This window comes from Bos grunniens, chromosome 6 (genome assembly GCF_055505025.1).
Source record: "Bos grunniens cultivar Pamir isolate PY7600 chromosome 6, Bosgru_T2T1.0, whole genome shotgun sequence".
Taxonomy (NCBI): Eukaryota; Metazoa; Chordata; class Mammalia; order Artiodactyla; family Bovidae; genus Bos; species Bos grunniens.
Window position 1 is genome coordinate 67,777,056 of NC_141170.1, and position 21,638 is coordinate 67,798,693.

At 38.4% G+C, this 21,638-nt stretch overlaps 1 long non-coding RNA gene across 1 annotated transcript; it reads left to right on the top strand.

Annotated features, from left to right (window-relative positions):
- The first annotated feature begins 303 nt into the window (after positions 1 to 303).
- Positions 304 to 21,434, top strand: LOC147370842 (uncharacterized). Its single transcript, XR_015166032.1, has 3 exons — positions 304 to 782; positions 4,802 to 4,871; positions 20,373 to 21,434. It is a non-coding gene; the product is annotated as an uncharacterized LOC147370842 (long non-coding RNA).
- The last annotated feature ends 204 nt before the right edge of the window (positions 21,435 to 21,638 follow it).

Sequence of the window (21,638 nt, forward strand, 5' to 3'; positions counted from 1 at the left end):
TTTCTCCACTGATCTCCAGTAGCATATTGGGCACCTACTAACCTGGGGAGTTCATCTTTCAGTGTCCTATCTTTTCTTTTTGCCTTTTCATACTGTTTATGAGGTTCTCAAGGCAGGAATACTGAAGTGGTTTGCCATTCCCTTCTCCAGTGGACCACATTTTGTCAGAACTCTCCACCATGACCCATCCATCTTGGGTGGGCCTACACAGCATGGCTCATAGTTTCACTGAGTTAGACAAGGCTGTGGTCCATGTGATCAGATTGGTTAGTTTTCTGTGACTGTGGTTTTCAGTTTGTCTGCCCTCTGATGGAGAAGGGTAAGAGACTTATGAAAGCTTCATGATGGGACAGACTGAGGGGGAAACTGGGTCTTGTTCTGATGGGCAGAGCCATGTTCAGTGAATCATTAATCCAATTGTCTGTGAATAGGTGGGGCTGTGTTCCTTCCCTGTTATTTACCTGGGGCCGAACTATGGTTGACTCTCTCCATGTCTGTGGCTCCAAATCTTTGCTGTGATGAGACAAAGAACTGAGGAACATACACTCACGTGACATCTATGGTGCTGTGACTTGGATTTAACCTGGCTGAAACAACCTCCGTGCAGAAGAGGCCAAGCACAGCAGGAGCCCAACTCAGCAAAGCTCCCACGCTAGAAGTGGAAGGTGAAGAAACCCAACGCAGGGGAAGGCCCATTGTGCTGGAAACCGGGACAGTGAAAAACAAACTCAGCAGAAAGCTCACGTGGCCCAGTCTCAGATTCCAGAAGACCTCCGGTTAAGGTAAGAGGTCCTCGCTCTTATGGCTGGAGGGACCTTTACAATCTCTCATTTCTTGTTTCCTCAAACCTCCTGTGAACAGGTGGGCGGCACGGGGCACAACTGAGGGACTCTGGAGAGGCTACTCCTCAGCATGTCCCAAAGGCGCTATCTGCTGAGCCCCAGTAGATGTTACCCAAGCCAGTGGGGGTTCTTCTGTCCTTTATCTTCTCTGTGCCAAGGATCAGACTGATGAAACTGTGAGCACCGGTCAGATATTTAGCAAATTTTCCAGCGGGCTATGAAGGGGATTCCTTGGCACATTTTTCCCACTGCTTTTTCCTCCTGTCCTTCAGCTCTCTCCAGAGACTCAAGCCCAGCCAAAACTAATGAAACTCAGGCTCTGATGTCTCATTGCAAAAATTCATTGAGAGATAAGAGGTGGATTTGTTAGGATCCAGAGAGAAGCCACTCTTCAGGGTGTGAACCATTGCTGAGGGCAAGGGCTGGGGCCATGGTATTAGGCCTGGATAGGTTTTGTGAGGGGATGGAATTCATATGCTAATGAGTGAGAGGATCATCCCAGCCATTGGGGAACCACCCACTCCTCCCTCTTTTGACCTTGTGCCTTGGAGCTGTCTTGCCACCTCTGGGTGTGTCTGTTGGCTTATAGATTGGGGATTAAGGTTTACTTGAATCATCTTGGACCCAATTGATTTTAATTGGTTTACATTATACCCTTGTCCTCGGAGAAGGCAATGGCAACCCACTCCAGTACTTTTGCCTGGAAAATCCCATGGACGGAGGAGCCTGGTGGGCTGCAGTCCATGGGGTCGCAAAGAGTCGACTTTTCACTTTCATGCATTGGAGAAGGAAATGGCAACCCACTCCAGTGTTCTTGCCTGGAGAATCCCAGGGACAGGGGAGCCTGGTGGGCTGCCGTCCACGGGGTCACACAGAGTCAGACACGACTGAATTGACTTAGCAGCAAACTATGGTGGATGTAATGAAGATAATAGCTACCTCCTTCAAAAGGTCCCATGCATTCACGGCTATACTCAGTGCTCCCAGCCCTGCAGCAGGCCACTGCCAACCCATTCCTCCACTGCAGACTCCTGGACACTTCTGGGCAAGTCTGGATTAGTCTCTTGTGGGGTCATTGCTCCTTTCTTCTGGGTCCTGGTGTGCACAAGGTTCTGTTTGTGCCTGCCAAGAGTGTGTTTCACAGTCCTGTGTAAGTTCTGGTGGTTCTGTGGTGGGGTTAATGGAGACCTCCTCCATGAGGGCTTCTGCCATAACCAGGTCTGCTGCACCCAGAGCCTCTGCCCCTGTGGCAGTCCAATGGTGACCCATACCTCACAGGAGACACTCAAACACAGTTCTTTCTCAGTCTCTATGGGGTCTCTGGGTCCTGCTGTGCACAAGGTTTCTTTGAGCCTTCTGAGCATTTCTGGTGGAAATGGGGTTTGATTCTAAATGCGATTTAGCCCCTCCTACTGTCTTGCTGGAGCTTCTCCTTTGTTCTTAGACATGGGGTATCTCCTCACAGCTCCGCTCCAGTGCCTACCATCCTGCAGGGCCTTCTCTGCCCTTGGATGTGGAGCAAGGAGAGATAAGAAAGGCTTCCTCAGAGATCAATGCAAAGAAATAGAGGAAAACAATAGAATGAGAAAGTCCAGAGATCTCTTCAAGAAAATTAGAGATACCAAGGGAATATTTCATGCAAAGATGGGCACAATAAAGGACGAAAATGGTATGGACCTAACAGAAGAAGATATTAAGAAGAGGTGGCAAGAATACACAGAAGAACTATACCAAAAAAGATCTTCACAACCCAAATAGTCACAATGGTGTAATTACCAACTTAGAGCCATACATCCTAGAATGCAAAACCAAGCGGGCTTAGGAAGTATCACTACGAACAAAGCTAGTGGAGGTGATGGATTCCAGTTGAGTTATTTCAAATCCTAACAGATGATGCTGTGAAAGTGCTATACTCAATATACCAGCAAATTTGGATAACTCAGCAGTGGCCACAGGACTGGAAAAGTTCAGTTCTCATTCCAATCCCAAAGAAGGGCAAAGCCAAAGAATGCTCGAACTACCAAGCAATTGCACTCATCTCACACACTACTAAAGTAATGCTCATAATTCTCCAAGCCAGGCTTCAACAGCACATGAACCGTGAAATTCCAGATATTCAAGCTGGTTTTAGAAAAGGCGAAGAAACAAGAGATCAAATTTCCAACATCTGTTGGATCATCAAAAAAGCAAGAGAGTTTCAGAAAAACATCTATTTCTGCTTTATTGATTATGCCAAAGCTTTAGACTGTGTGGATCACAACAAATTGTGGAAAATTCTGAAAGAGATGGAAATACCAGACCACCTGACCTGCCTCTTGAGAAACCTGTATGCAGGTCAGGAAGCAACAGTTAGAACTGGACATGGAACAACAGACTGGTTCCAAATAGGAAAAAGAGTACGTCAAGGCTGTATTTTGTCACCCTGCTTATTTAACTTCTATGCAGAGGACACCATGAGAAATGCTGGGCTCCATGAAGCACAAGCTGGAATCAAGATTGCCAAAAGAAATGTCAACAACCTCAGATATGCAGATGACACCACCCTTATGGCAGAAAGTGAAGAGGAACTAAAGAGCCTCTTGATGAAAGTGAAAGTGGAGAGTGAAAAAGTTGGCTTAAAACTCAACATTCAGAAAACTAAGATCATGGCCTCTGGTCCAATCACTTCATGACAAATAGATGTGGAAACAGTGACAGACTTCATTTTTTGAGCTTCTAAATCACTGCAGATCATGATTGCAGCCATGAAATTAAAAGATCCTTACTCCTTGGAAGAAAAGCTATGACCAACCTAGACAGCATATTAAAAAGCAGAGACATTACTTTGCCAACAAAGGTCCATCTAGTCAAAACTATGGTTTTTCCAGTAGTCATGTATAGATGTGAGTGTTGGAGTATAAAGAAAGCTGAGTGCCAAAAAGTTGATGCTTTTGAACTGTGGTGTTGGAGAAGACTCTTGAGAGTCCCTTGGACTGCAAGGAGATCCAACCAGTCCATCTTAAAGAAAACCAGTCCTGAATATTTGTTGGAAGGACTGTTGCTGAAGCTGAAACTCCAATATTTTGGCCACCTTATGCAAAGAACTGACTCATTTGAAAATACCCTGATGCTGGGAAAGGCTGAAGATGGGATTAGAAGGGGATGACAGAGGATGAGTTGATTGGATGGCATCACTGACTCGATGGACATGAGTTTGAGTAAACTCCGGGAGTTGGTGATGGGAAGGGAAGCCTGGTGTGCTACAGTCTATGGGGTCACAAACAGTCAGACACGACTGAGTGACTGAACTGAACTGACTGTCAATAGCACCCATAAAGTATTTCCAGAATAAGCTTATTATTCATTATAATTTAATAAAAACAGTTTTGAATGTGGCAATTTTTATTTTAGATATATAAGCTGCAATCTATTTTATCTATGGGAAATATCTAAGGGAGTGAAATACAAGGGCAAAATAGGATAAGATTTTATTTCTCTACATTTCTGTTTTAATCAGCCAAGCCCTGCTATTTCTATTTTAAACATTTTATTTTTATTGTAATATAGTTGATTTACAACATTGCGTTACTCTAAGGTACACAGCAGAGTGATTCAATTATATATGCACATATATATGTGTATATATATATATATATATATATAATATTATTCTGTTTTAGACTCTTTTCTCATATAGGTTATCACAGACTATTGGGTAGAAGCACTGCTATTTCCAAAATATATAAAGTGACAATGTTTGAAAAAAATTTTTTTTATATTTCATAAGAGATTTCATTCAGCAGTAAAAGTTTAGTGAAAACTATTTTAAGTATTTTAAGTTTTAACTATTTTGAGTATCATCCTCAGATATAAGTTAGTTGTCTTATATAATATAACAGATTAAGTATCCAGAAACTTCTTTAAGTTACATTGTTACATAAACTAAAGACTAATTTTAAGATTTCATTACTTTTTCCAAGACACAAACCATCTGATTGAAAATGAAGAATTCGGTCAAATCAACTGTCTGTTGTCTACATGTAAACACAGGTAAATACCTGACTTCACTGTTAGGAGCAAAAACTTTGTTATTTTGTAGATAGCTGATATCTTAGGGTTAAATGATGATCATATATTAGCATGAATTTTTAAAGAATAATTGATAAGAATAGTGTTATTTGAATGCTCCTACATAGAAGAAGGGTTCTAGAATTATTCATTTCACTATGTATATTTTCTATTGATATTATTGAGTGACAGTTGTAACTAACTGTGAATATACAGGTTTTATTTATGATGCTTGTGTTAGAGTGTATGCATGGGTCAACAAATATATTTATTGTATTTATAGAATATATAGTAGTGTGTTAGTCCCTCAGTCATGTCCAACTGTTTGCAATCCCATGGACTGTAGCCCATAGGCTCCTCTGTCCATAGAATTCTCCAGGCAAGAATACTGCAGTGGATTGCCATTCCCGTCTCAAGGGGATCTCCTGGACCCAGGGATCAAAGCTGGGCCTTTGTATTGCAGATGGATTCTTTACCATCTGAGCCACCAGAGAAGCCTTATAGAATATACAGACAAGCATAATTTGAATTCTAAATAGACTATTTTTTGTATTAAATGCAGGTTAGTAATCAAAAGTTGTCAAAGTAGTACTGAGGGGAATTATTGAGTGGTACTGATTGTAGCTGGTAAATAAGAAACTCGGTGTGTGTTTGTGTGTGTGTATGTGTGTTAGGGGAATCTGTGGCTTACTGGAGTGTTTATATTCATGTTTCTTTCTAAAATCAAAAATACAATATATATAGTCATAATTCATGGAATAATGCAAAATGGATAACCTGGCCTCAGAAGTGCACTATTACACCAATTTGTTAAATGTCTATACATCTGGCAATGAGTATAATTTCAGTATTATCTGTACATTAAATATGTACCATTATCTGGTTCTCTTTACTTTTATTAATAGACTTCTTATGATACCCTCTCCCAGCTATCAAAATGATCTAGTAGAAAGTGAAAACTTTTGATTGATTCAGGAACTATGTTAAGGTATTACTGAAATATATAACACATTACCTTACTTTTTATGGATTCCGCTTTTCCTTTAACCACCCACCACATACACAAACACAAACCCTTTAAATCATTGCTTATATCTATCTGTCTATGTTCCTTATTCTACCTGTGTCCATCTCTTTTTGTCTCTCTCTTTTTTTTTGTCTTCTCTCTCTTGCTGTCTCTCTCATGCTTACCACTATTCATTTATCTCTATTCATAATTTAGAAGACTAAAACTGATAATACCAGGAAAAGGAGAATTTATGAGTCTCCTACACAAGAGGGTCTGCCATAGAAGTTCACTCAATAATGTCTAATGCCAAGTAAGTATCCCTCTCTCCAGATCTGTATTATATGTGATACTTTTCATTATCCATATTTTCCAGTTAGGTATTATTGGGAGCGTTCTCATGTGTCCAGAGTTGGAGCAATTGTCATGGACTTTGCCTTTCTCTTGTTTATCACTTTCAATATTGAGATTGTTTCAAGTTTTGTTACACTTGAGAGAGTAGACTTTAGCAGTTGTGGAAAGAAAGAATCAGGTAATACTGCCATGGTTTGATTTGTGATAACCTACAGTATAACTTTTGGATTCTCTGGAGTAATTGAAAGACATTTTCCAAAGAGGCAGCAGAGACTCCAGTGAGAGAATACCACTGCATAGCACTTCCACTGCATCAAAGACAGTTCCTGGAATGGAGGAAATTCTTCTTGTATTCAGCAACCTTCTTTTTATCATCATCAGTGTACAATTTCAAATTGGATAAATCCAAGCCAAAACCTTTGCATCTTTCTTATATTTACCTCTCTAATTCTCATAGAACAAAATGACACAATTTCCCCCCTTAGCTGATACTATTTATTCCTCAGTTAATACTATATGCCAGCTTTATAGGAAGATAAAAGAAAAAGAAAATTATCACACCCAACTGTGTTCTCTCTTTCAAAATGAGCATGTTCCAACACTTGAATTCTTTCCTTTTTTATTTCAACATTTTTAAAAGCCAAAAAAAAAAAAAGAATCACAATAAAAAGGCTTCCCTAGTGGCTCAGTGGTAAGGAATCAGCTTGGCCAAAGCAGGAGATGCAGGTTTGATCCCTGAGTTGGAAGATTCCCTGGAGAAGGAAATGGCAACCCATTCCAAAAGTCTCACCTGGGAAATACCATGAACAGAGGAGCTTGGTGGGCTACAGTCCATGGGGTTGCAGAGTCGGACACAACCTAGTGGCTAAACAACAACAATGACACACAAACACACACAGAGAGACAGAAAAAAGAAAATAGTGAATATTAAAAAACAATGAAATTTCAAAAAACTGTGAGGGCAATATAATGAGTTTATTTTTACTAGAGATAGAATTGTCTTTATTTTGACACATGCATCTCTCATGTCAAACAAGGCTAAACCAAGTTTTACAAAGTCTTAGATCAAGCTGACAGCTTATTTGCTGAACCTGTGTCTGAAATGGATCACAATGTAAATAGACCATTTGGCCTGGCAGAGAGAAGCAGCGGAGTAGCCAAGATGCTCTGAAGAAATCCTTGCCACTTCAAGTGCTACCCTTGCCACTGAAGTTTTTCATATGAAAATAACATAATCACTGTAACAGTAAAAAAAAAAAAAAATGAATGCTATTACTAGTAAATCTGGATTGAGTTCTTCTGAAAGCAAGGAAAACATTTATATAGTGTGCCCATATTCCAATAACAATGTATTTGGAGTCTGATAAATATGTCAATTTTAGTTTACTTCTCAAAATGATGCATACAATTGGACTTAACAGTATTAATAGTAAGGTTTTTGTTTGGTTATCATTATATTTTATGGGATACAAGCAGTGCTAGATAATTAGTTTAAAATCATTCAACAACACAAATATTCTTCTAAATATGATGCATAATAGACCTCATTCAGCAAAGATTACAGTGCAGCTAGATCATTATTTCTGACATTCAGCAGTCAACCTCCAACATCATTGTAGAAGATGCTTTTCACAGTAGCTAAACACTTAAAAATAACAATTGTGATATCAGAGCTTTCATGAATAACACATGAAGCTGGAATTTACATTTTTTATTAGTAAAACTGCCTGTTTTCTTCTGAACATTGTTTATTTGAGGAAATAATACCAATCCATGGCTTTTATATTATTCCTGTACAGTTGGAAAGTTTCAGTAATTTACTATTCAGAGGGTGGATCTGAAATTTTAAAGGTCTAGCTTACCATCAGACAGCAGGCTCCCTTCTCCAAACTAACTGTTAAAAATGGAAAGAACAAAAGGAAAGTTCCTGTATGTCACTATATTTCACAGATACATCTGATAGCATGGACTGTACAAACAACCCATTGAGAAATGCCTGGTCTCTCTACTTTAGCATTGTACAAACTGATCCATCAGCAACCAGTAAAAAGTATTTTCCCATGGCATTGACTAGCTCTGTGTGTAATTGGAGAAATTCATGAATATTTGTAAGCATAAATGAACAACAAAAAGCCACAATACTTCAACAGTAACCTGAAATTTCACAATATTTTCTAGGGTGTTTGCTTGCTTGCTTACATTCTTTCAGAAACATTCACAATGGCTCTGGTTGGTCTTGAAACCAATAGTCATTTCAAGCCTGTTTCTTTTGTAGGTTTTGCCTTTCTTGATGCTTTTTTGTAAAAATTGATTTCCTATTCCAAAGACCAATCCCTAAGTAAAAATAATTAAATGAGGCCTTGTAACTATATTAGATATACATGACTGAAGAAATCCATCTTTCTATACCACAGTTGCCCTTAAGTTCTGAGCCACCCATTGGTGCTTATCACATCTGTGCTTGGAAGCAGTTAATGGCATACCTCTACTGCAAGATAGGGTTTTAGCTCCTTCATGAGTGTGTGAGCATTCTGAGTTGCTTCAATTGTGTGGGACTTTTTGTGACCCTATGAACTGTACTCTCCAGGCTCTACTGTCCATGGGATTCTCCAGGCAAGAATACTGGAACGGGTTGCCATGCCTTCCTCCAGGGGATCTTCTCAACCCAGGGACAGAAACCGAATCTCCTGCGTCTCCTGCAGGTGGATTCTTTACCTACTGAGCCACCTGGGAAGTTCCCTAGTCTGTCACATAAAACTCTTCCACTTGTTTCCAGATTCCGGGGCTTTAAATACCAGTTCTTCTACGTATTAACTAGATGACTGTGCAAGTAAACTAACTCATTATACTTCTGCTTTATTATCTGTATGGTGGAAGTGAAAATCAAACATAGATCTTAGGGCTGTTATTGGGAATATAACAGAAGTCAGTTCAGTTCAGTTCAGTTGCTCAGTCATGTCTGACTCTTTGTGACCCCATGGACTGCAGCACGCCAGGCCTCCCTATTCATCACCAACTCCTGGAGTTTATATAAACTCATGTCCAGTGAGTCGGTGATGCCATCCAGCCATCTCATCCTCTGTCGTCCCCTTCTCCTCCTGCCTTCAATCTTTCCCAACATCAGGGTTTTTTCCAATGAGTCAGCTCTTCGCATCAGGCAGCCAAAATACTGGAATTTCAGCTTCAACATCAGTCCTTCCAATGAACACCCAGGACTGATCTCCTTCAGAATGGACTGGTTGGATTTCTTTGCAGTCCAAGGGACTCTCAAGAGTCTTCTCCAATGCCACAGTTCAAAAGCATCAATTCTTCGGCACTCAGCTTTCTTTATAGTCCACATTTCATATCCATACATGACTACTGGAAAAACCATAGCCTTGACTAGACAGACCTTTGCTGACAAAGTAATGTCTCTGCTTTTTAATATGCTATCTAGGTTGTTCATAGCTTTTCTTCAAAGGAGTAAGCATCTTTTAATTTCATGGCTGCAATCACCATCTGCAGTGATTTTGGAGCCCACAAAAATAGTCAGCAACTGTTTCCACTGTTTCCCCAACTATTTGCCATGAAGTGATGGGACTGGATGTATTGATATGTAAATATTTGATTTATGTCCTTATATATATAGTTACATAATGATACTACATTATCTTTTAAGAACATCTACAGCTAAACATTTGTCCTTATCATTTGTATTAAGCACAAACAAAATTATAATTTTATATACATAAGGAGAGGTCGGAATACAAATGCATATATGCATTTAACTATATGTAGTTGGGCTATTTTATCTTTCAGGAACATCATGGCCTAAAATGTGCGTGTCATGTCAACATTTTCCTTTAGTAACAAATATTGCTGAATTTCAATAAGGTCTGAAGCTTTTTTAATCTGCACTATTCCAAAAGGCATCCCCTTATGGAAGCCTGATTTTGTTCCTCTCTCCTAATTATAAGTTATATAAGGGCAAGATCAGATCAGATCTCATTTACATTTATGCATTTTTGCCCAGAACAGAAAGTCACACAAAATTTTTAAGTGGTCATTGAATAAATTTTGCATAGGGCCATTATTTCTTTATGTTGAAGAGCACTTAGACTATTCCATTGGCTATATATATATATATATATATATATATATATATATATATATGGTATGTAGAAAAGTAAACTTTTTATGAATAAATATATATATATTAATCTTCTGAGAAGTAATGGAAAGGGCATTGTTATAGTACAAAAACCTAGATTTCTTTGAAAATATATCTGATTCATCAGGATAAGACTTGTTTACAAAAAACTTGGATAAAATACGTTAATAGGTAGTTCTTACCAATTGACACTTCTGAAGTTAAGAACTTTATCTCTAAGACTAAGGGGAAACTGATTGCATCATAGTGAATAACTAAATGCAATATTAAGTGAATTTTCACGGATTTGAATCACAGTCATCACACTCAAGAGGGAAATTATTGACCTAAGAGCTTCTCTATTTCAAATCCTGAAAGATGATGCTGTGAAAGTGCTGCACTCAGTATGCCAGCAAATTTGGAAAACTCAGCCAGTGGCCACAGGACTGGAAAAGGTCAGTTTTCATTCCAATCCCAAAGAAAAGCAATGCCAAAGAATGCTCAAACTACCACACGATTGCACTCATCTCACACGCTAGCAAAGTAATGCTCAAAATTCTCCAAGCCAGGCTTCAGCAATATGTGAACCGTGAACTTCCAGATGTTCAAGCTGGTTTTAGAAAAGGCAGAGGAACCAGAGATCAAATTGCCAACATCCACTGGCTCATCAAAAAAGCAAGAGAGTTCCAGAAAAATATCTATTTCTGCTTTATTGACTATGCCAAAGCCATTGACTGTGTGGCTCACAATAAACTGTGGAACATTCTGAAAGAGATGGGAATACCAGGTCACCTGACCTCCCTCTTAAGAAATTTGTATGCAGGTCAGGAAACATCAGTTAGAACTAGACATGGAACAACAGACTGGTTCCAAATACGAAAAGGAGTACATCAAGGCTGTATATTGTCACCCTGCTTATTTAATTTATATGCAGAGTACATCATGAGAAACGCTGGGCTGCAAGAAGCACAAGCTAGAATCAAGATTGCCAGGAGAAATATCAATAACCTCAGATATGCAGATAACACTACCCTTATGGCAGAAAGTGAAGAGGAACTAAAAAGCCTCTTGGTGAAAGTGAAAGTGGAGAGTGATCATGGCATCTGATCCCATCACTTCATGGCAAATAGATAAGGAAACAGTGGAAACAGTTGCTGACTTTATTTTTTGGGGGTTCCAAAATCACTGCAGATGGTGATTGCAGCCATGAAATTAAAAGACACTTACTCCTATTAGAAGGAAAGTTGTGACCAACCTAGATAGCATATTCAAAAGCAGAGACATTACTTTGCCAACAAAGGTCTGTCTAGTCAAGGGTATGGTTTTTCCTGTGGTCATGTATGGATGTGAGAGTTGGACTGTGAAGAAAGCTGAGCACAAAAGAAATTGATGCTTTTGAACTGTGGTGTTGGAGAAGACTCTTGAGAGTCCCTTGGACTGCAAGGAGATCCAACCAGTCCATTCTGAAGGAGATCAGCCCTGGGATTTCTTTGGAAGGAATGATACTAAAGCTGAAACTCCAGTACTTTGGCCACCTCATGCGAAGAGTTGACTCATTGGAAAAAACTCTGATGCTGGGAGGGATTGGGGGCAGGAGGAGAAGAGGACAACAGAGGATGAGATGGCTGGATGGCATCACTGACTCGATGGATGTGAGTCTGAGTGAACTCCGGGAGTTGGTGATGAACAGGGAGGCCTGGAGTGCTACGATATATGAGGTCACAAAGAGTTGGACACGACTGAGCGACTGAACTGAACTGAACCGAACTGAACTGAAGAGCTTCTCATTATGCAAGATTATATAAACTAAAAAAGGAAACCAGAGATTACTAGCATGTGTATGAACTCAACATTTTAACATTTTGAGAAGATGCAAAAAACATCATGAAAAAAATCAGAAAGAAAATGAATGTATTCACAACAATCTTGTGCAGATAGAAATTGCATGGATAATCAATAGCCAAGCTTTGCACTCTCTTCAAACTAACCTTCAGTTAGTCAGTTCAGTCACTCAGTTGGTATTCCACTCTTTGCGACCTCATGGAGAGCAGCACTCCAGGCTTCCCTGTCAATCACCGACGGCCAGAGTTTACTCAAACTCATGTCCATTGAGTCGGTGATGCCATTCAACCACCTCATTCTCTGTCGTCCCCTTCTCCTCCCGCCTTCAATCTCTCCCAGCATGAGAGTCTTTCAAATGAGGTACTTCTTTGTATCAGGTGGCCAAAATATTGGAGTTTCAGCTTCAGCATCAGTCCTGAATACTCAGGACTGATTTCCTTTAGGATGGACTGGTTAGATCACCTTGCAGTCCAAGGGACTCTCAAGAGTCTTCTCCAACACCACAGTCCAAAACATGAATTCTTTGGCTCTCAGCTTTCTTTGTAGTCCAACTCTCACATCCATACATGACTGGTAGAAAAACGATAGCCTTGACTAGGCAGACCTTTGTTGACAAAGTAATGTCTCTGCTTTTTAATATGCTGTCTAGGTTGTTCATAACTTTTCTTGCAATGAGCAAGCGTTTTTTTTTTTTTTTTAATTTCATGGCTGCAGTCACCATCTGCAGTGATTTTGGAGTCCAAATAAAGTCTGTCATTGTTTCTATGTTTTACTATCTATTTGTCATGAAGTGAAGGGACCAAATGCCATGATCTTAGTTTTCTGAATGTTCAGCTTTAAGCCAAGTTTTTCATTCTCCTCTTTCACTTTCATCAAGAGGCTTTTTAGTTCCTCTTCACTTTCTGCCATAAGGGTGGTGTCATCTTCATATCTGAGGTTGTTGACATTTGTTCTGGCAATTTTGCTTCCAGCTTGTGCTTCTTGCAGCCCAGCGTTTCTCATGATGTACTCTGCATATAAGTTAAATAAGCAGGGTGAATATAGACAGCCTTGATGTACTCCTTTCCTGATTATTTGGAAACAGTCTGTTGTTCCATGTCCAGTTCTAACTGTTGCTTCCTGACCTGCATACAGATTTCTCAAGAGAGAGGTTAGGTGGTCTGGTATTCCCATCTCTTGAAGAATTTTCCACAATTTGTTGTGATCCACACAGTCAAACGCATATTCAATAAAGCAGAAATAGATGTTTTCTGGAGCTCTTTTGCTTTTTTGATGACCCTACAGATGTTGGCAATTGGATCTCTGGTTCCTTTGCCTTTTCTAAATCCTTCTTGAACATCTGGAAGTTCACAGTTCACATACTGTTGAAGCCTGACTTGGAGAATTTTGAGCATTACTTTACTAGCATGTGAGATGAGTGCAATTTTGTGGTAGTTAGCGCATGCTTTGGCATTGCCTTTCTTTGGGATTGGAATGAAAACTGACCTTTTCCAGTCCTATGGCCACTGCTGAGTTTTCCAAATTTGCTGGCATATTGAGTTCAGCACTTTCACAGCATCATCTTTCAGGATTTGAAATAGCTCAACTGGAATTCCATCACCTCCACTAGCTTTGTTTTAGTGATGCTTCCTAAGGCCCATGTGACTTCACATTCCAGGATGTCCGGTTCTAGGTGAGTAGTCACACCATTGTGATTATCTGGGTCGTGAAGATCTTTTCTTTATAGTTCTTCTGTGTATTCTTGCCACCTCTTCCTAATATCTTCTGCATCTGTCAGATCCATAAAATTTCTGTCCTTTATTGTGTCCATCTTTGCATGAAATGCTCCCTTGGTATCTTTAATTTTCTTGAAGAGATCTGTAGTCTTTCACATTCTATTGTTTTCCTCTATTTCTTTGCACTGATCACGGAGGAAGCCTTTCTTCTCTCTCCTTATTCTTTGAAATTCTGCATTCAAATGGGTATATCTTTCCTTTTTTCCTTTGCTTTTAGCTTCTTTTCTTTTCTCAGCTATTTGTAAGACCTCCTCAGACAACCATTTTGCCTTTTTGCATTTCTTTTTCTTGAGATGGTCTTGATCCCTGCCTCCTGTACAATGTCAGGAACCTCCATCCATATTCTTTAGGTACTCTATCAGATCTAATCCCTTTAACCTATTTGTCACTTCTACTCTATAGTCATAGGGATTTGATTTAGGTCATACCTGAATGATCTAATGGTTGTCCTTACTTTCTTCAATTTAAGCCTGAATTTGGCAATAAGGAGTTTAGGATCTGAGCCACAGTCAGCTCCCAGTCTTGTTTTTGCTGACTGTATAGAGCTTCTCCATCTTTGGCTGCAAAGAATATAATCAGTCTGATTTTGGTATTGACCACCTGGTGATGTCCATGTGTAGAGTCATCTCTTGTGTTGTTGGAAGAGGGTGTTTGCTATGACCGGTGTGTTCTCTTGCCAAAACTCTGTTATTCTTTGCCCTGTTTCATTCTGTACTCCAAGGTCAAATTTGCCTGTTACTCCACTTATTTCTTGACTTCCTACTTTTGCATTCCAGTCCCCTATAATAAAAAGGATATCTTTTTTGGGTGTTAGTTCTAGAAGGTCTTATACGTCTTCATAGAACCGTTCAACTTCAGCCTCTTCAGCATATTGGTCGGGGCATAGACTTAAATTACTGTGATACTGAATGGTTTGCCATGGAAATGAACAGAGATCATTCTGTTGCATCCAAGTACTGCATTTCAGACTCTTTTGTTTACTATGATAGCTACTCCATTTCTTCTAAGGGATTCTTGCCCACAATAGCAGATGTAAGGGTCATCTGAGTTAAATTCACCCATTTCAGTTTGCTGATTCCTAAAACATCAATGTTCACTCTTGCCATCTCCTGTTTAACTACATCCAGTTTGCCTTAATTCATGGACCTAACATTCCAGGTTCCTTTGCAATATTGCTCTTTACAGCATCAGACTTTACTTTCCTCACCAGTCACATCCACAACTAGGTGTTGGTTTTGCTTTGGCTCTGTCTTCATCCTTTCTGGAGTTATTTCTCCACTGATCTCCAGTAGCATATTGGGCACCTACTGGGGAGTTCATCTCTCAGTGTCCTATCTTTTTGCCTTTTCATACTGTTCATGGGGTTCTCAAGGCAAGAATACTGAAATGGTTTGCCATCCTCTTCTCCAGTGGACCACATTTTGTCAGAACTCTCCACCATGAACCATCTTTTGGGGGGCCCTACAAGGCATGGCTCATAGTTTCACTGAGTTAGACAAGGCTGTGGTCTTGTGATCAGACTGATTAGTTTTCTGTGATTGTGGTTTTCAGTCTGTCTGCCCTCTGATGGAGAAGGATAAGAGGCTTAAGAAAGCTTCTTGATGGGACAGACTGACTGAGGGGGAAACTGGGTCTTGTTCTGATGGATGGGGCCATGCTCAGGAAATCTTTAATCCAATTTTCTGTTGATGAGTGGGGCTGTGTTCTCTCCCTGTTATTTCTATAACATTCAATGTATAACAAATAAATTTCAAATGAACTGCTTCTGAACTTTTTTTTTAATTTTAGTTTATTTTTAAACTTTACAATATTTATTAGTTTTGCCAAATATCGAAATGAATCTGCCACAGGTATACCCGTGTTCCCCATACTAAACCCTCCTCCCTCCTAGTGTCAAATGAATGCTCATGTTTTCTCTTTGGTCTTCAGCAATATTTTCCATTTTCACAAAGGCAAACCAGTTAATGAATGCAGGATCACTTTTATACAAAAAGAAAATATTTACAACTATTTCCATATTTTATGAAAACATGTTATGTCACCATCAATTAAGTTTTCTGATTAAAATGACAATCTTTGATTATTCAAAATTGCTATTATTAAAATTGAGCAGAAAATTCACTATTCTATATTGTCATTTTAACTTAATCACAGTCACATTTTCATACAAGAGAAATAAAGAAATCTTAAAGATATATTTACTTTCCTTTTCTCTCTTTTTAATTAAACATTCTCAGCTCATTGCATAGAGGGAAAAACGATTAAATAATTAACTTTTTATTCTTTGGAGATCCCTGTGCATTTTAATTTACATGTTGATTATGTAGCCAGGAAAAGTCTCCCATGCTAAATTTGATTAAGCAAGGCAGAAAGTGCCTTAAAATGAATAGATAGTTGAAACAGAATGTGTTTTGTCTAATTGCATTAATGAACTACCCTGATGAGGCTTGTTTAAAGCAAAAGGCACCCCTGACCTTTTAATTAACTGTAAAACAGGATACTTCTAATATCGAAGAGTTTTACTCCATTTTTATGGTTTTTTAAACCAAACACTTAAACCACTTAAATTCTTTAGAAAATAATGGAATGGGTGAAAAAGTAGGCATTCCTTGTCTCAGATGTGAGACAATTGCTCCCTGCTCATGGCAAAACTCTCATTTGAAGCCACCAGTGCTTTTGAATTATCTCCTTTATATCCCAGACAGACAAAAATAGACATTTTGGGAGGGATCCATGAGAAAGTAAATTATATAAACCATAATATTGTCTGTAAGGACTATGACTTATGTACCAAAACAAAAAAAAATCTGATGATAAATTGTAATAGTATAATCCAACATGAGTGGAATTTATGTAACACTGTTTTCAAAGAGGACACTGATTGGCTGTAGAAATAAACCCCTCTCATGTGGGAAGTGTATTCTCTGTCCATACAATGTATAGCATTCCCATGATACTGCAATATTTAAATTTTACTCATATAACCATCTGGTAGTCTGAAAGAATAGTGTAGCTATTTAACAACTATTTAATTTACTTGGGCCAAAGTCATTGTGGAACTCTTCATTGCTAGGTTGTTTCTCAAATGTATGGGTATTTGTGTTTGTGTGTGTTGAATGATATATATTTAAAGAAAAGTGAGTCTTTCAGATAGAGAAATTTTGGCAAGAATTCAAGCCATGCTACTTCCAGTATATTGAGAGGGCTTTACCTGCCGTAAATTACACTGTGTGTAAAAAAATAACTTTGTATAATTTTAACTACAGAAAACAACCCTGGGCACCAGTAAAGCTGACTTCTGTGAAATGAATGATAAAGTAATCATTGTTCTAAAGCCTCAGTGTTCAAAAGAACAATAGCTAAAATATATTTTTATAAACTAATATTAAATTGTCATTAAAGTACAAAACGTCAGAAAAGGAAAACAATACTTTAGGCTAATATTTGATATAATTTTGACACTGAGAAAAATATCCCAGTCTCATTATGAGTGTGGAAAACCAAGATATGTTTATACATTTAACTGTTGGAAAACAAAGTCAAAGGTTAGCAATAATAATCTTTGATTTATGGGATTGCAAAATGATTTTTTTTAATTTTATATACATTTTCTGAAATTTCCATTTTAAAATCAATACATCATCTTGATAAAATATTCATCAAACATAAAGTGAATTGCTAAAAGATTACATTTAGTTCTATAAATTATAGTTAGTTATATAATTTAATTTTATAAATTTTAACAATGTATTATTTGGTCCATTTCTTATGTCTATGAATGTTGAATTTTTGTAAATTAAGGATTTTGTAAATTAAGTATTCTATGGTTGCTTCATTTCTTACAGTTCTTTGTCTTCCTACTTCTGATTCTAAATATCTGTAAAATATGTATTTACATATGCATAACAAGTAGTTGAGAAACCTATATGCAGGTCAGGAAGCAACAGTTAGAACTGGACATGGAACAACAGACTGGTTCCAAATAGGAAAAGGAGTATGTCAAGGCTGTATATTGTCACCCTGCTTATTTAACTTACATGCAGAGTACATCATGATAAACGCTGGGCTGGATGAAGCACAAGACGGAATCAAGATTGTCTGGAGAAATAACAATAACCTCAAATATGCAGATGACACCAACCTTACGGCAGAAAGTGAAGAGGAACTAAAAAGCCTCTTGATGAAGGTGAAAGAGGAAAGTGAAAAAGTAGGCTTAAAGCTCAACATTCAGAAAACGAAGATCATGGCATCTTGTCCCATTATTTCATGGCAAATAGATGGGGAAACAGTGTCAGACTTTATTTTTGGGGGCTCCAAAATCGCTGCAGATGGTGATTGCAGCCATGAAATTAAAATACACTTACTCCTTGGAAGGAAAGTTAAGACCAACCTAGATAGCATATTGAAAAGTAGAGACATTACTTTGCCGACAAAGGTCTGTCTAGTCAAGGGTATGGTTTTTCCAGTGGTCTTGTATGGATGTGAGAGTTGGACTGTGAAGAAGGCTGAGCACCAAAAAATTGATTCTTTTGAACTGTGGTGTTGGAGAAGTCTCTTGAAAGTCCCTTGGACTGCAAGGAGATCCAATCAGTCCATTCTGAAGGAGATCAGCCTTGGGATTTCTTTGGAAGGAATGATACTAAAGCTGAAACTCCAGTACTTTGGCCAGCTCATGTGAAGACTTGACTCATTGGAAAAGACTCTGATGCTGGGAGGGATTGGGGTCAGGAGGAGAAGGGGACGACAGAGGATGAGATGGCTGGATGGCATCACTGACTCGATGGACATGAGTTTGAGTCAACTCCAAGAGTTGGTGATGGACAGGGAGGCCTGGCGTGCTGCAATTCATGGGGCCGCAAAGAGTTGGACATGACTGAGTGACTGAACTGAACTGAACAAGTAGTTGGGAGAGCAATTAAGTTTTTGTCTAAAAAGTATATTTACAAAATGATCACCTGTGTATTCTACCCAGCAACTGAAATTTCTCTTCCATGCTATTTGTGGGGATTTATTCAAAAGTCTTTTTCATTGAATATTTACATTGTTTTTGTTGTTGTTGTTCAGTTGTGTCTGACCTTTCCATCCCCATGGATGTCATGCTAGGATTCCCTGTCGTTCACTATCTCCTGGACTTTGCTTAAACTCATGTTCACTGAGTTGGTGATGTCATCCAACCACCTCATCCTCTGTCATCCCCTTTGCCTCCTGGCTTCAATCTTTCCCAGCATCAGAATCTTTTCCAGTGAGTCAGCTATTCACATAAAGTGGCCAAGTATTGAAGCTTCAGTTTCAGCATTAGCCCTTCCAATGAGTATTCAGGGTTGATTTCCTTTAGGATTGACTGGTTTGATCTCCTTGCAGCCCAAGAGACTCTCAAGAATCTTCTCCAGTACCACAAATTCAAAAGCATCAGTTCTTCAGCACTCAGCCTTCTTAATGTTCCAACTCTCATATTAATACATTACTTCTGGAAAAACCATAGCTTTGATTATATGGATCTTTGTTGGCAAACTGATGTCTTTACTTTTTAATCTGCTGTCTAGACTTGTCATAGCTTATTATCCAAGGAACAAGTGTCTTTTAATTTTATGGCTGCAATCACCATCTGCAGTGATTTTGGAGCCCAAGAAAATAGAATGTGTCACTGCTTCCTCTTTTCCCCATCTATTTGCCTTGAAGTGGTGAGACTGGATGCCGTGATCATGTTGAGTTTTAAGCCAGATTTTTCACTCTCTTCTTTCACCCTCATCAAGAGGCTCTTCATTTCTTTTTCACTTTCTGCCATTAGAGTAACATCATCTGCATATCTGAGGCTGTTGATATTTCTCCCAGAAATCTTGATTCCAGCTTGTGCTTCATCCAGCCCAGCATTTCATGTGATGTACTCTGGATATAAGCTAAATAAGTAGGGTGACAACATGCAGCCTTGTTGTACTCCTTTCCCAATTTTGAACCAGTCCACAGGGCAGACAGTAAAGAATCTGCCTGCATTGTCGGAGACCTGGGTTCGATCCCTGGTTTGGGAAGATACCCTGGAGGAGGGTATAGCAACCCACTCCAGTTTTCTTGCCTGGAGAATCCTCATGCACAGAGGAGCCTGGTGGACTAGAGTCCAAGGGGTCTCAAAGAGTTGGACACACCTGAGCAGCTAAGCACACATTGTTCCATGCCCAGTTCTAGCTATGTCTTCTTAACCTGCACACAGGTTTCTTAGGAGGCAGATAAGGTGATCTAGTATTCCCATTTCTTTAAGAATTCTTCAGTTTGTTGGGATCCACACAGTCAAAGACTTTAGCATAATCAATGAAGCAGAAGTAGATGGGTTTTGTTTTTGTTTTTTTTTTTTTAATTCCCTTTCTTTTTCTATGATCCAACAGATATTGGCGATTTGATCTCTGGTTCCCGTGCCTTTTCTAAATTCAGCTTGTACATCTGGAAATCCTCAGGTCACATAGTATTGAAACCTAGCTTGAAGGATTTTTATCATTAACTTGCTAGCATGTAAAATGAGCACAATTGTACAGTAGTTTGAATATTCTTTAGCATGGCCTTTCTTTGGGATTGAAATGAAAATTGACCTCTTCCAGTCCTATGGCCAATGCTGAGTTTTCCAAATTTGCTGGCATAGTTAGTGAGTGCAGCACTTTAACAGAATCATCTTTTAGGATTTGAAATAGATTAGCTGGAATTCCATCATCTCCACTAGCTCTGTTCATAGTAATGCTTCATTATTACATTGCTTTTACTGAATAAATATTGTTACTGCAGGACCAATTACTATATAATTGGGTGCACATCATTTCTCATGGATCTAATTTTATAATTCCTATGCTACTCATGTAAAATTTTATAGTATGAGTTAATTCTTTCATTCCTCAAATAGTTATTGAACACTTACTACATGACAAATTCTGTCTCAATTCCCTAATGTTCTGAAATCAAACAATATTACAATTTGCTTCATATTCAGGTTACACAAATTCTTTCACTTCTGTTTTACCCAGAATTTTAACTGTCTTTTATCAGTGTTAAAATAAATTGTGTATTCTTGCTTCCTCATTTTTAATACTTTATAATTTATTCTCATTATAATTTGATCTTGATACTTTAGTGAGACAAAAATTTATAATACGTGACAGTAATTGTTCTCTTCATTGCCTCAGTCACTACTGCTCGCCTGACATAGAGTCTGCTGTATTTTAGGTCCTCGACAAATATTTTTATAATGGATAAATAGAAAATGTAATGATACGGTTAGTATTTGTCCTTCTTTTTGGCTTTCCATGACCTCAAAATTGGGGCTATGGAGACTGAGTATCTTATAAACTTTTTGGTTTTATAAGTTCAAAAATGATTGTGTCCAGTTACATACCAAATGAATTTATTTCAGAAAGAAGCTGAAGCAGAAATGTATTTATTTTTTCAATTATTTATCAGGTTTTTGTTTATTATAAAAATAAATCTTTGTATTCAATCTTCACCTGGCTTTAATACGAGTGAGATAAATTTAGATACAGATATAAAAAGAAAGAAAGAAAGAAAATATTATGATACTGAGAAATATCATCTTATTCAAAAAATTTAGTTATTTCTCTCAGTTCCATGTTTTACTTGAAGAGTTTATTTTTGTAACTATTAAATGG